A 16045-nucleotide genomic window follows, 5' to 3' on the forward strand; every position below is an offset into this window, starting at 1 on the left:
TTATGCTCAAATAAATTGGTTATTCTCTAAGGTGCCACAAGTACTCCTTTTCTTTTTGCGAATTCAGACTAACACGGCTGTTACTCTGAAACCTGATCATTTTTTGTTACCCTAGACATTTCCACATAGTCATTCAGTGACTTTTATGTCTTGGAACCTAGATCTAGTAATTCATTTAAACTATTACTGGAAAACAAGATCATTCATCCTTTCTAAAATCAATCACTATGCCAACAAACACAGAAGACAGAAGCTATACAAATGCAGAACAAATGGGTAAATGTATTGATGTATTAGTGCTCAAGGCAATAGTAATTAAGTGGAAAAATACATCTATTTAATCTGAAGGCTGAGACTGACTTTATAAATTTGAAGACAATTGCAGCTGAAAATCATGTACTTTGCATAAACATATAGAAAAATATATTTCTGTGTAGATGAAGAGTATTAAGGCCAATTTAATGTTAACTCAACATATTTACCATTTACTTTTGTTTGCAGTTCTAAATTTTTTATGTATGCATGGTCTGACACCCGCTGATTTGAATGGGTTTTGGAACAGGCTATTAGAAAAGATAGAAACTCAAAGTAAAATAGAGAAGTAGTTATGGAAAACTTTGTAATAATGATGGGGGGGGGAAGGGTTCGGGGGAATAGATAAAATAATTTTTTTATATTAAGAAACTAATCCTAAAGTTTCAGGAGACAATGACCACCTTACTGCCTTAGCTATGTTGACAAATGTGAATTTCCTACATTTTATGTAGTAGAGCTAAGTGTATGTCAAAACACCTATGCTCAGTTTTTTGTACTATTTCCTATCTTTTGTTTATTCAATTTTGTATGTTTTAGAAAATTCAGTCAAATTAGTGGAATGGTGAGGAGGAATGTGGGCCAAATCCATCCTCCGTTATGCTCAGTAGAGTTGTACTGGGAATAAATCTCAAACTGTAGTTTTTGTTCACGGAAAATTAGGCTGTTATGTTCTCTGCCATTCAGTGAATTCTCCCTTTAAGGGCAGGCGCAAGGACTTCAAGACAGCAGAAAAGCAGGACACTGCATCTTTGGCCTTTAAAAGAGCTAATGGTTAAAAATGAAATTATTTTCTGCAGAAAATTCTGAGAATGAGGAACTGAGTTCTGTATGACTTTGTGAACTTGTGTAGCACTAATTTACTCTGAAACTCTTTGGAACGGAGGCCTGTTCCTAAGGAAATATTTTTAAACTGAGAAACCATCATTTCTGCATGTAAACCCTGTGAAGCAGGAATGAGGGTTCTCAAACTACTAATTGTCTGTCTGGGCAGATCATAATTATTCAAAAACCTAAATTATTTCTTGGCATGTTTTCAAATTAATATATATAACCTCCTATTCTGTTGAACATAGTCCATTGCTCTTTTTCCTCTGTTAGTTTCTGTCATGGAGTCTTTCGTACATGTGAAATCAAACACAGGAGTAGCAGAAAGCTGAACCAGGCTGCATATGCCAGCATCTGGCACATAATTACTGCACATGGATATTCTTAGAATTGTGATATGACTATGCCATCTGTAACCACATCCATATGTGGCAATAGGTGACATATCAGGGATAGATTCCAGTTGTATTTAATCTGTGATGGTAAACTTGTACAGGTGAGATGACCTATAAATCAAACAAATGTGGTTTAAGCAGAGTTCATCCTAAAAATGCTATAATTATCTAATCAGCTTGCTGTAATTAAAAAAAATCTTGGTAATTACAAGAATAACAAATTCAAATGCTATATATACTTTTACTGACACCATTAATGGAATGGTAAATTATATACAGCTAAGAAGAGCTATCTGCTTGGGAGGGGGGGGAGAAATTACAGTTGTTTCTACACCTTCAAATTCTCCTGATGAGTTTGGTAAGAGTTGCTTCCAGTAGAAATACCGTTGGCTGATTTTTGTAGCCTATTGAGAATACAGATACACATTTCTCTTTTATTGCTGTGATAAAAATGTCAGAGAAAAAAGCATGCAGCCTTAAATAGTCATTAGAGACGGATATTCTTAAAGCACCAAAGGCACCTGCTTTCATAAGGTAGGCATCAGAATTCATAGTTAATATAAAATAAACTTCTTATTGAAATGTTATAGTTACAGGGGAAAAATTTTAAAAAATACTTCCAGAAGCTGAAAGTGGGGCTGATCTAGAGATACTCATAACTAAATCATATGCACAAACCACTATATTGTCACTCCAGCCTCCCTCATGAAATGAGCAATTATTTTGACATGCTAAAGGCACTTGCAGCTGTATTTATGGGAAGACTAATAAAGTTGATCCAGATGTGTTTTCCTCCTGGAGGATGATGGGGCATCCTCCACATCCACTTCTAATAAAATGTGCTTTTAACTACTCAAGTAGGTGTCAACTAGCTGCTGCATTCAGTGGATGCTTACATAAGGTAGATGTACTTGTTTCCACCACTGTGATTTTCATACACATTCCCTACTAAGTGTGTATTGAGTTTATATGTATTGAAACATGCTGACTACAGTTTTCTTCCTCTAGTCCCCAAAGACATCTCCAGTAGTGGAGTATAGCTGGAGTGCAGAGACCATCCCCTCACCTCCAGCCCCATGCCTACATTAGTGGTTGTGGAGGTGGGATGGAGGTTTTGCAACCACTTGGTGAATTTATTCTACTATCAGGGTAGTCCCTGATGGCCAGACCCTCTAACCTGAGGGCCACTTGCTACCTCTAAAGCAGGCTAAAGGGACCAGAATGCAGCAGGTAATTTGGCCATAATAATCCTATTAGAGAACATATGAGACACAATTGCTGTCCTAAAGAGCAGACCATTTAGGACTCAAACTAGGCAAGCACCCTGGGAGGCCCAGAGGGTGTTGTGTTCTCATGCATAGAGAAAATGGGAGTGGTGATGACATTTTGTTGACATGAGTTCTCTTTGATAGGCCTAGTGGATGAAATGAGTTTTCAAGCAGGGTGAACTGTAAAATTACTCATGTTTTCTGTGAACTATAAAATCCCATGGTTTGGGGGAGACTCAGGTTATTATCCCAGCATTGCCACTGATAAAACTTCAATATTCTAATTCCTATTTGTAAAATTCTGTGCAAATACTACACACAGGAAAAAGAGTAAAATAATTCTAAGGAGCTTTGCTCCTGAAGCAAGAGCACATTTTTAGTGAGCACAGCTACATTAGGTAATTAGCATGCAGTTGAGTATTTATACATGAATGGTAAAATCTTTTTCCCCCTTAAATCAGTTTCTAGCTGAATTTTCATATGCCTTAAAATGTGCATTGAGAGAGAATAAGGAGAAATTTTCCATCAAAGATATAAAGGAATGAACTAGGGCATGCTTTTTTCTTTATATAGTATGGGGGGGGGCATTTAATGAATAAGATCATATCTTTCTAAGTGTGTTCCTAAATGTCCATGTGTAACATAGATTTGATTACTGAGGGGTAAAAGAAGACAGACACTTATATCCTCAATTGAGTTAAGAGAGGTTTGTAAATCCCATACAAAATATGTCTGGGACCAAATCAGAACAATCCATGTATAGTAGGAGAGAACAGATAGATTTTTCTCATGTTCCCCAGGGAGGAGATGACTATGATGTACTCCCTGATCCAAAGCCCATTGACTGCAGTGGGTTTAGGATCAGATATCTTTTGTCAAGAGTGTCCTTGCTAACATCACTGATAGGATTGCTTTTTCTAAAGAAGGTCTGGAGAAGATAGAGATGGTCTAACACAGGTAAATAGTGTGGGAGGGCACTGTATTTAAGACCCTACTGTGTAGAAATTCTTACTGCTGCCTGTAAGTGAATGGAGTGTTTACAATTTGGATATGCATGGCATTGGAGTAATTGCAATGTTTATGAATGGCGTATTTTGCATTTATTCTGATCTGGAGATTGGGGGGCGGGGAAATCATTCTACTTATCAGAAGTTACAAAAAGTGTTAGCAAGATGGAGTCCTTTTGAGCTAATGGGGATTTTGCCATCATTTGGCTGGATAGTGGATCTGCTTCTCCAATATAGTGGAAGGATAGTCAAAATAATAGCAAGGGGACGCTTGAAAGGACTAAGATGATTGAGAAGAACAGGATCGACCTAGATTATTTGTGAGTTCCTGGGGAAAAACGAGTGGTGCTTGTTCTAGGCTGGACATTACTAATGAGCTAGTAGGAACTTTGTATTTGAGGTGGTTAGGAAGGACTTCCTATTGTGATACTACTCAACTCTTTTTTTTTTTTTTTTTTTAAGGGATGATTTAGGAATTAAATTTTTAAAGCTTAAGTTCCTCTAGCATATGGTTTTGGAAGGATACTTTTTGAATAAAGTAGGTATGATATGAACTTGGCTTTGTGGCTAATATAGTTCTTAGAATGGTTTCAGAAACTCTTGCTCTGGGTATACTACTAATGTAAAATTGCCTCTTGCATTTACTCAGACTCTGATAGGAAAGAAGACTGCTCAGCCTTTGTTATGTTTTGTTATGTTTACAGGCCTGATTTCCTAAATTTTGTAATTCTGATACAGCTTTCAGTTCATAAGTATCTGGGTATTCTGCTGATATGGCACCGTTCCTAAAGATCTGCATCTGAATGACTTCATGCTTTGAGGAACATGTGTATGACCTAAGAAACAAGTTTACCTTACAATAAATTTTACTCTTCCATGTACTGTGTCCTTGGTTTTGTGTACATTAACCTCATGTAATACCAGATTACCAGGTGCATGGTGGAATTAAAACTCCTTACATTACAGGAGTTAACACTAAGATGAACTGTGTGTAAAACTGTGCAAAACATTTATTAAATTCTGTTTTTAGTTTTGTAATGAAACCTGACTTGCCAGCTATGTCAAAATTCACTGTTCAAATTAAGCTGAGCTAATGGGTTATTTAACAGAATTTCAGCTAAAATCAGGCAAATTTGACTACATCAGTTGATGATTTAGCTTCTAGTTTATGGGGTTCATTCAGCTCTCTGGGAGGTTTTTCAATTATCAGCAGTTTTACTAACATTTTCTCTTCTAATGAAGATCTGTAGAAATACAGATGTTTGAAAACAAAATAATTTTGTAAATCTACCTGTCGACATTTGATCTAGTTAAGTGTGCTGGAGTAATATAAATGCACTGTACTACAGAGGTAAGAAGACTTATTCTGGAAATGTTCTCAAGTGTCTCAATTTCAAAAATCTATGCTAAATTAGAAATGATCCACGGGGAACACGGTCAGAGCTCCTCCTACACGGAAAAAAGAAGTATAATCATGGGAGGAACAAAGTAGCTAGCCATTGGCTAGCGCATAAAGTGTGAACTGAAGGACATTGGTCAAAAAGAGCAGCTTTTACTGTATAAAGCACTTTCAAAGTGTAATCCAGTGTCACATGTGAAGCAAAGGTGAATTCCTTTCCATTAAATATTCATATCTTATGTTTGAACAAATTGCAACTTCACAAAAAAACAGCTCTTCCAACTGACCCTAGGTGGCAGTCTCAGCACTGAGTATATGGATTGTATGAATGGTCATACAATACAGTAATATTTCACTTTCTGTATTTCAAGGAAGTTTGTGGCTCATTAGTGTTGTGATGCTTCTATTGTTACTACTCAAATGGTGTAAATTCAGTGGATAAATTCTGCATGCATACTCAAATATTGAGAATCCCAGCTATTAAACATATCACTTAAGTCCATACCATTAACAGATGTATACTAGTGAATTTATGCAATTTTGTCTCTTCAGCTGCTAGATGGTGGTATAATTTGTTCTTCTTTCCCTACACCCTCTTGCTTGTAAGGAAAAATGGAGATAATGAGGAATTTGTCATTTTCTTTAATGAAACAGCAATATGTTTTCCTATGCTACTAAATTATGGCTTTCCAGCTTAGTGCAGCTTTGACCTGTTAACGTTTTAAAGCTCTAAATTGCAGACAGTATGTATAAAAATACATATAATTAAAACAGTTGCTAACGATTCAGCCTATTTTTTTTTAATTAAAGCAATAGGCTACATATAACAGTTGAAAACCATTTTGTGTTTAGTTCAAAATCTGAGATTTCTTTAAAGTATATGCTTCGCTTTTTTTCTTTACCAGTTTTATTTCCTTTCTCAGTGTTGGGTCAGATGCTATGAAAACTAAATTGATATGAACGTCTTACCTATAGGACACGTACACAAATCAGCAGGAACACAACCACCTAATCAAAATGCCATATGGGTGCAATATTACAATCTCTATCTTTAACCGATACTTTATTCAAATGGGAATAATCTTCTATTTCTCCACAAAATCCATCCCTCCTCTACTCCCAGGAACAGGTATATGGCCCAGAGTCCTGGGGAGCAGGGCAGGCCCCAACAAACAGCCATACCATATACGCCCCATGGCTGGATTGGCCATGCTGTGGACCAGCTGCTCATCCTGCTGCTGCTTGGGGTGCTGGTTATCATGACAGAGGGACGCTGGGCCACATTTGAGTGAGTGATGTTGCAACCTGGTGCATAGGGTTGCAGCACACTCAGGTTTGGCCTAGCTGCCCCTCCATCAGGATGAGCAGCTAGTCCCAGCAGATCTACAGCATCGCCAGCCTGCCCACTATGTGGCTGGCTGTTCTTCATAAAGCGTCAGGGGCCAAGATGTGTTTGGCAAAGGCCCAGCGATTGGTTAATCCTGCCCTGCCTGTTCCTCCAAAGTGAAGACTGATCTTTGATCATGAAAATAGTTTAAAAGAATGACTTGACCCATCTCATAAAATTTGGATCCAGTAATTCTGAGACTAAAGGAGTTACTGGCCACTGAAGGCATTTAGATATTATGGAAACAGTGTTGGCCAATGAATCTTCTAGAACACTCCTAGAGGAAACATTCTGTCAGTGTCCTGTGTGTTTGAGTGAATTTTCTTAAGCTTTTCAGAAACCACCTCTCTACATGAAGTCTAAATATAGACTGGAAGGAGGAAGTGCCAGGAATTTCTTCCAAGAGGGGTTGGCCTGCAGTAGGAGTTGATGATGGTAGAGGTTGGTATTGATCTAATGCCTCAGCTAAGGAAATAGGCTTTTTTTTTTTAAAAACTAGTTGTGCCAGTCTGATTTCCTTCCAGTCCCTGAATAAATATTTGAGATTAATGTGCCTAGGAATTCAGAGATCATGAGGATATAATGTAGTTTGTCACTGCGTATAGTCTTTGAGGGGTGACAAATCAGGATAGCCAGATTTTTGGGAAATGCGAATTTCTTTTTGAAAATATCTTTGAATTGAATACTGCATCTTAAAATCAAGGAGCAGCCTATCACACAAAGATGAAGAAACTGAAGTCTTTCGCTAAGCAGTTGTTACAAAAGATATGATGTAAATAATGTATTCTAGTTTACAAAAATTATAAAAGGAGAAGGGTAATTCCTGGCAGATCTGAAGCAGGAAAATGGTCAGATTGATGATCTCTATGCTCCCTAGAAGAGTCAGGGAGATGCACAAAATTAGAAAATATCAGTTTAGGGATAGACTTTCAAAAGTGCTCAGCATTCACAATTGGGGCCAGATTTTCAAAAGCTCTCCACATCCAGCAACTCCTGCTACATAAGCTGGATCATATTTTCAGTGGGAACTGGTAGGTGCTGCACTTTTCTGAAAATATGGCTCTTATTGAGGAAGAAATTCTCTCAATTTTATGTCCAGAATAAACACTGGCTGATGCCTCTCTTCAGCAATGAGGTAAGGTATTCACCACCCATACACCACATAAAGACAACTTCAGAGTAACAGTTTCTGTAGTCTTGTGAAACCAGTCCATCAACCAAAGAACAAACTAAGTGGGATTTTTTTTTCCATTAAAATTGCAACTTAATCAATGTACAGTTAATTATCACAATTACTGTTAATTTGGAACTCCATGTTATAGTGGGGTGGGGAGAAATGTTACGGGGAAATCAGGATAGAAGTGGGGAGAGACAGATTCTTAGCCTTTATATAAGAAGATAGTGAAGAAAACAATTGCAATGAGAGAATACAATTTGGAGCCCAAATAAAATTGCAGCAAGTGTTAATAAGGAATCCCTATACCACCTTAAAACATGCTTTTTCTGCCTCAGGTAAGGGCAACAATACCACAAGGAACATTTTCAGTTATGACTGTCAACTATTATCAGCAATGGATCTCCTCAGGAGTGTAGAGGTGCATGGGTTTGGTCTGTATGTTTTCATTCTAAATTATGCTTCTCCATTCAAGTTGTAATAAATTATTTGCAATTCATTCTCAAATGAAAAGAAGTTCTTGAATTAAATCTATATGGTTAAAGGATTGACCAGATATGCCTATTAGAGAATTTTAATGGGGAAAATGTTTCTGGATGGTGGGGGTGGGAGAAAAGGAATTAAAATCAATCGCTAAATTCATCAGCAGCCGGGGCCTATGTATTATAGAGTTCCTTAACTACAACCTCATCAGTGACTCAATAAGGATAAGGTATAGTAAAAACTCAGGAGAAAACTAGGTTCTGGGAGAGCAGAGGAAAGTCAAAAGGTTTTACAACTTGTGCTGGAGATATCATATTCTACAGTATAAAACTGATTGTGAAAGGATTTAAAATTTCTAATCTTTCTATAGAACCCAAACAAAAGTACAACTCTTTACCTTCTGTCTTAAATAGGAGGATGAATTTGACAGGTTCTTTTCTTTCCAAAATGTTAACAAGCAGTTGGCCATATATCAGCCTTTTCCTAAGCTGAACATGACTGTTTTGTAAACACTTAAAGGTTAAAAACCAAGACAGGTCAAACATTTCTCTTGTAGACGTTTAAATGTCTTGAAACTTTTGGATCAGGTAAGAGCAATTTCCAATTGCTTCACTGTTTTCCAGAGGGACCATTTTCCAGGGATCTAGGATTTGACACAATTAAACCCCTGTTATCTTTTTAATGTTTCTTAATATGTTAGTAGACCTCCAAATGTGGACTGGTTTTATGGCCACTATTAGTCATTGTCATTAGTCTTTTGACTCTAGACACATAGGCAGGCAAATATTGCATCTGGGATGATGTGTATGTGAGGATTATACCATGGTCATGGTCAAACCATGACTTCTTCCACTTTGATTTTAGAGTCCCTTTGTGCTGTTTCAGCCCTTTTTATCTAGTGTAAAGGGCTGAAATGGCTGGTGGGGGTGGGGGAGTAGGAGGGGATAACATACAACTTTTTTCCCCTATAAAATCAAGGCTGTTTGCAAGAGTATATTTTTACAACTTGTGTTAACTATCACTATTTCCTTGAATAAATAAGTCTGACCATATTAAATAGAAAAAGAGATGGTGGCAGTTATTCTTGCTACAGTAAGATTTTTAGTAGCCACCTTCTTGTCTATTCCCACTTTCTAATAGGCTAGATACAGTTTTAGACTTATTTCAAGGTTATTTTTCAGAGTGGTTCTTGAGGGGAATTTTTATTTTATTGCAGTTTAATAGGCTCAAGGGCTTAGTGACAGATCTTTGGGGATGATAAATATTGAGTCAAACTACTAGGAAAAACTTTATACAATGAATGAATTGCATGATCTGTGCTAACCGTTTAATTTTTAGCATTCCCTCTGAATGTGGTACATAAGCAAATACAGCATAATTAAAAGTACTGAAGATATAAAATGGGGCAAAAATTGTATTGGTGACCTTACTGCTACACTGTACAATTTAGTGTAATTTGAGAATAAGTCGGAAATTTCCAGATTTATATTGGGGTGAAAAAATTAGTTGAGTAAAACTAGAGAAGTATATTTATTCTCTCTAGGGATTTAAAATGCAATTTAGCATCTCAGTTCATAATTAATGAGTAACTGAAGTCATTTAAATTAGTCCTTATTACAGTCTGTTCCCACATACTGTAACATACATATATAGTGGTATATCAAACTTCCCAATGATAAGGCAATGACAATTTTATTTGAAGTGTCTTTCTCCCCCTCCGCCTCCAAATATTCAGATTTGCTTTAACAACCCAAGAAAAATGAGTAGATAATCAAATCCAGGTGCATGCATCAGAAAAGTAATAGTTATAGGCTAAGTAAATCATAACTTATACATGTGTATATTTTGTTGGTAGTCAAGTATTATAAATATAAATACAATAAAATTTCTGCCATTTGGGTGCAAATTTTATATTCTCAGGAATCCGTAAAGATGCTTATCTATTGCATTCATTTGTAGTGAACACTTCCTTGTAATATATAGCAGTTTGTCAAAATTCACATCTTTTTGAAAGACTGTACAAGGTCATACAATTAACCAGTAGAAATATGATTGAAACATTAATACAATTACCACCTTTTTAAACTAAATTCAATTGCAAGAGTTAGATAAACTAGCCACTTTGGGATATTTAAAGAACAAGATGGGGGTGGGGAGAAAATACATGCTACCATGTCCTCATGTGGTGCAACTTCCATGGTCTCATCCCCACCAGAAGCCAGTACCTGTAAAATATGAAAATTCCATAGCACAACTGTTACTGACTTTGGCTGAAAGAAAGTCACCTTTGTATTGCTCTTTGATCCTCCACTATCTATAGTATTCTATTATACAGTTTGTATGGGCAAAATCCAGCCCCTGGATGAGGGGAGGAAGTTTGCTGAATGGCCTTATTTGCTCCAGTGTCTGGCCACTGTTTGGCAGATACAACAACATTACTTGATTCCTTGTTTTTGTCAGTCACGCTTATTGATGACAACAGTGCTCGTGTGCTCATACTTACACCCACATAATGTACAAGCATAGTGAGTCAACTTGTTTCAGCTATATTTCTGCACATTCTATGTTTGCTTCTGGTGAGTCATTCAAAAACATTTGAGTTCCCACACAACTGCTCATCAGTGAATTTTCATCCCAAATGCTCAGTGTTCTTACCAGAAGTGATAAATTTTAGATGGGATGGGGACAGTGGCAAAGGAGATGGACAAGACCTTGTCAAGCTTTCCCAGTGCTCTTTCAGCTACTGGAGGACTGCACACCTATTACTTTGTGTTAATGTCTCTGGTGATAGAAAATTGAATTATTTATAAGTGTAATTTTCTATAATCTGTCACATGGGCACTTATTAATAACAAACAAGGGGGGATGAGTTTTCTTGCAAAACACCATACTGGAAGCACAGAGCTCAGTTGAATGGAAAAGTAATGTAATGCATCAGACAAAGAAATAGCTTTGGTGTAGTCATGTGAATAGAGAATATGTGGTCATGAGACTGTGTGGTCAAATAGAGAACTGAAACTTTCTACCCTTGTGTAATCTTACGTTAGGCATAGCAGGAGTCAAAGTAGTTCCGTTTGGAAAGTGAGACTAAAGGTCCCTGGTTAAATATTGCCAAAGCCCTGGATTTAACCAGAGACTTTTAGATCTTCAGTCTTTCTCTCAAATTCCTTTTTTCTATTACAGCAGGTGCACCCTTATCTTTTTCTAAAAGATACTCCAATTCAACTGGAAACTAATTTAGAAGTCCTATAGCCTGTTACACAGGAAGTTAGACTAGATCACAGCAGACCACTTGGGCCTTATTTCTATATCTGGGAATCTATTTTTTGTAGACTAATTCCACTGCAAAGGCCCAGAAAGGAAACCTTCTAAAATCTCCCCCCTTTATTTTTTTTATTTATTCCCCCCTCCCCCCATTCTCTACCTCTAGCTAAACTGCTGCATCTCCTTGATTGGATTATGAGGTCTGTTGGCTTCTTCAAATCCTCCTCCTGATTTTGAGTTGTGCTCATTCAATATGAACAGCAGCAATATCTCGTGATTGGGTACAACTAACCCACAGTGCTGAAATAGCATTGAAAACTCTGTGAATTATTCACAATCAAACCAAAATGTAAAATACATTTTGTGCACAAACTTGAACTCAAAGTAATTTGAACATTTTTTTTTTGCTCACAGACTTCCTGTCGACAGTCTAAATCTGAGTAAATAATATACCTTAAAGTATTTGCTCAGCTCAACTTCACTGAACGATTTTATAGAACTAGCAAATCGGTGGGGTTGAATTTTGAACCCCAACTCCAGAATTGGGGGCCCATCTTGCTCAATGTAATTGTACCAAGGACCATATAAAAACGTGACTTTACCATAAGTACAGGCATGTGAGAGACCAACTACCTTTACTATGGCTCAATATAAAGTTTTTATACCCACTGCTGCCTTGTTTTTACTTCACTTTTATTTTTAATTTCACCCACCTCAATATCACCAACTACTTTATAATTATTACAATAAAACTTGAGGGCTAAATATTGCTGAGCCACATTTAAAATTTGGGATGGAAATGGTTTTGCTGCTGCCTAAGGAGTTTTCCCATAAGAGAGTGGGAGGTCCAGGAAGGCTAAAACAGTATAGTCAAAACTTTTTGAATAAATACTTAGTGGAATTAGTGCTGAAAAGCTTTACTGTATACTTGAATCATCTTTTTGTTTAAGCATGGGCGTGCTAGAGCAGAGAAAGACCACCATGATGTCAGCAGCCGGTTTCACTGACTTGGATGTGCTTTAAATTGTTAACATTTCTGTGCAACCACTGCAACGTACTCTGGTCTTGTGACCTTACCTAAGCCAACTGGAAAGCAAGTTGCACTCTAGAAACCTGATCTTATAGTCCCTCTCAACCAGAAATCAGTGTGGAATATGGGCTCTAAAGGTATAAACTCCCCTCTGATTGATGTTGATGTACAGAACTTGTATCAGTGTCAATGGTCATTTCATGAAAAGAAGGAAACAGCATGTCTCAAGGGTATAATATTATGTACAATATATAATTATAGATCTCCATTAAAGACCCACTCCAGGCAAGGTTGGTTTTTTTTTTCCACTCCCCCTAAAAGCCTAATTTCTAAGGGCTGTAAAAATGCCTTCTGTGCTGGAAGTTGGCCATGTAAGGTCTTAATTCAGAAGCACTTTTATTTTCTTACAACCATGCAAACTGCAAATGCCTCAGTTTGAATGTGATACCATTATGATAGTGCAGTGCATTCCTAGCTCTCTTGTCACTAGGCACTTGGTGGCCTTGTTAAAGGAAATGAAACCTGACTTGTTCACAAGAACTTTGTAGGATAATTACTGTTCATGTTAATGGAGCAGCACCTAGAGGCCCCAGTAGAGTTCAGGACCCTGCCATGCTGTGCATTGTATAGATACAGTGAGACACTAATCTCTACTCCAGAGAGGTTACTGTTTAATTAGACAAGACAGACAAAGGATAGGGGAGACTGACTTGCCCAAAGTCCTGTTGGGAGGAAAGCTGGGGCAGAGCTGGGAACTGAGTGGCATCTCTTACTGCAAATATGTTTAAAACAATTTTACCCTGGCTTTCATATCTTCCATTGGAACAAGTCTTAGTTCATTAAATACATGCCTCAGGGTTTCATCTAGCCATCTGCAGGGGTTGGGAAGAAGGGATTTCCCACCTCCCCTGTGTATTCTGAGTTATTATTATTTTATTTTAATCTCCTTCCTCTCCAGCATCAGAGATGGCCATTACTGGAGATGGGACACCGCATGGGTGCTCTGAGATAGCACTGAGAATTTTGTCTTAAGTCCTCAGCTGGCTGTTTCTTGATCACATGTTCCAGATCTAACTGATCGCCATGCGTGGGGTCAAGGACGACATTTTTCCCCAGATCAGATTAGCAGTGACCTTGAAGTATTTTCACCTTCCTCTGCAGCCTGTGCGTGAGTCATTTGCCAAAATTATCTGAGTATATTTCACTGAGAGCCATTGCAGAGTTGTTGAGCATTAGTGCACCTGGGTCCTTCCTATTCTCTACCTGTGATACATAATAGTCTGGTCTCCTGTGGGCTGTAATATTTCAGTTGTTGGGTTTAGTGTGTGGGTGGTGGTGTTGGCCTGTGATATCCAGGAGGTCAGACTAGATGATCTGGTGGTCCCTGCTAGCCTTAACCTATAGGACTCTACTTCAGTTTCAGGGCTTTCTTGGCACACACAATTAACATAGCATATTAAATCCCTTCATGCTGATGCCTGAGCTCACCATTAGGAAATAAGATAGATCGATCGATCCAATTTCCTAGTAGAAAGGTCTAAAAGGAGAATGGGAAACCAGTTCTGTGAAGCGCACTGTACACCAGGATCCTTCCTCGTTATTTACCAGTTTCTCATCTTGAAAAACAGGTCTGATACTAGTACAACTGAGTGGAGTCCGCTTTAACATTTTTGGGTCAGTCTGCAAAATATATTGGTGGGGGGGGGAGTAGGATGTGCTTAACATAGAAATTGGAGTGGAGTGGCTTCATTCCTGAGCTCACGCTGCTGTGCAGTCTGAAGAGCTTTAGTGAAAGGATTTACTGCAACCCAAACTTCATGTGGAAAGTAGCGAAACTTGAGGGTCCTGTTCTGTCCTGTAGAAGAACAGAACCAAGTATTGTGGTAGAATCTGGCCATAGCTGGCAACATCTTGAATAATTTTTTCAAGGAACAATTCTGCAAATACGTTAAAGGTGTGAGGTGAGCAAGGAACACAGCCACTGGGGGATATGTGACCATTAGTGATTGTTATCCCTTTACATATACTTATTGGTCTTATTTATAACCTTCCTACACAGTGATTACTATTATCCCAGTTTACCAGATATGAACAAAACTGAGGCAGAAAGGTTAAATGACTTAACTAAAGCCATTCAGGTAATTTAGTGTCAGATCCAGCAGAAGATGTTCCTTGCTCTCAGGCACCAGCCTACTTACATTGCTACTGAGCTGTTCCCTGGTGAGTACTGACCTCCTTGGCAAAGGAGCCGGCTCGCGTGCATTTGGCTGTGTGAAAGAGCAGCAGCAGCGACCCAGGTATCATCCTTATAGATGCTAGTTGGTTTGGAAACTCCACAAATGTTAAGGACCTCATTGCTGTAAGTCCTGGGTGCAAAGGGCAGTGTTGTGTGACTATAATGGTCAGTGAATGACTCAAATATTTAAAAAAAAAATCAGGGAGAAACTCCCAACTTGAACGTTAGTGGGATGCTAATGTATTTTGAAGGCTTTATCAGCAGTGATTAGAAGTGTTTTAAAATTAATCCTGAAATATTCCGTAACATTTATAGGCTCCCAAAATTAGAGGGGGATGGCTCTGAGTCCTGAAAGATCTGTTAAATTGAACTGTCCTCTTCAGTGATTCCCTCTGACCCTGCTCCTGAGTGGGAGGGTTGCTGTGTGAAAGTATATGCTAATGAAATCTTTTTCCATTACCTTAAGCTTCTACAGTCCTCTCATATGTCCACCTGTGTCTAAATATCTGTCTAATCTGCACTTTAAGTCCCTGATGTGGGTAATATGTCTGTTTTTATTTACTTTCTATCCTGCACTAATTACCTGACAGAACTCCTATTGCCTTCCCTTGGATTTCTGCCTGAGGGACCCTGGGACTATAGGTTTGTAAAATGATTTAGGAACTTCTAAGATTGTCGCTTTGAATAATGTCAGGATGTTAAAAGCTCTTTTAAAGCTGACATTTCTAACTTAAAACTCCTGAATTCTTAAGTGTATAAGGGTCAAAAACCCGAACGGTTTATACAGTAACTGTCTTCATACACTCTGCAAACATGAGATAGTGGCACTTGTTTTGCATGGGCAGCTTTTCAAATGTTTTGCTTGAGGTGCCATCTGTAGTACACACCCCAGTGCATTCTGGCTGTAATTAGGGCACAAATAACCAGGGGTGAGGGTGGGGAAAGAAAGAGAATGAACCCGAGTAGGATGCGACACTCCATTTGGAATGGACTAGGACAACAATTGTCAAGGTCATCAGTATTACTGAGAGCACATGCTGAAAGGCCTATGCTCTCCAGTAATAGATTCCTCTAAATCCCTAATACCAAAATACACACAATGGGCCAAATTCTGCACTTAGTTATTCCCACGCAACTCCATTAGCTTGAGTGGCATTTCATTGTAAAATGAAGGCAGACTTTGGTCTAGTTTCTTTTTTTTTTTTTTCCTTGAGCCTTATTGAGGCTCAAATCCAGTCTGCTTATTTTACGTCTGTATAACT

Source organism: Eretmochelys imbricata, chromosome 1, assembly GCF_965152235.1.
Source record: "Eretmochelys imbricata isolate rEreImb1 chromosome 1, rEreImb1.hap1, whole genome shotgun sequence".
Taxonomy (NCBI): Eukaryota; Metazoa; Chordata; order Testudines; family Cheloniidae; genus Eretmochelys; species Eretmochelys imbricata.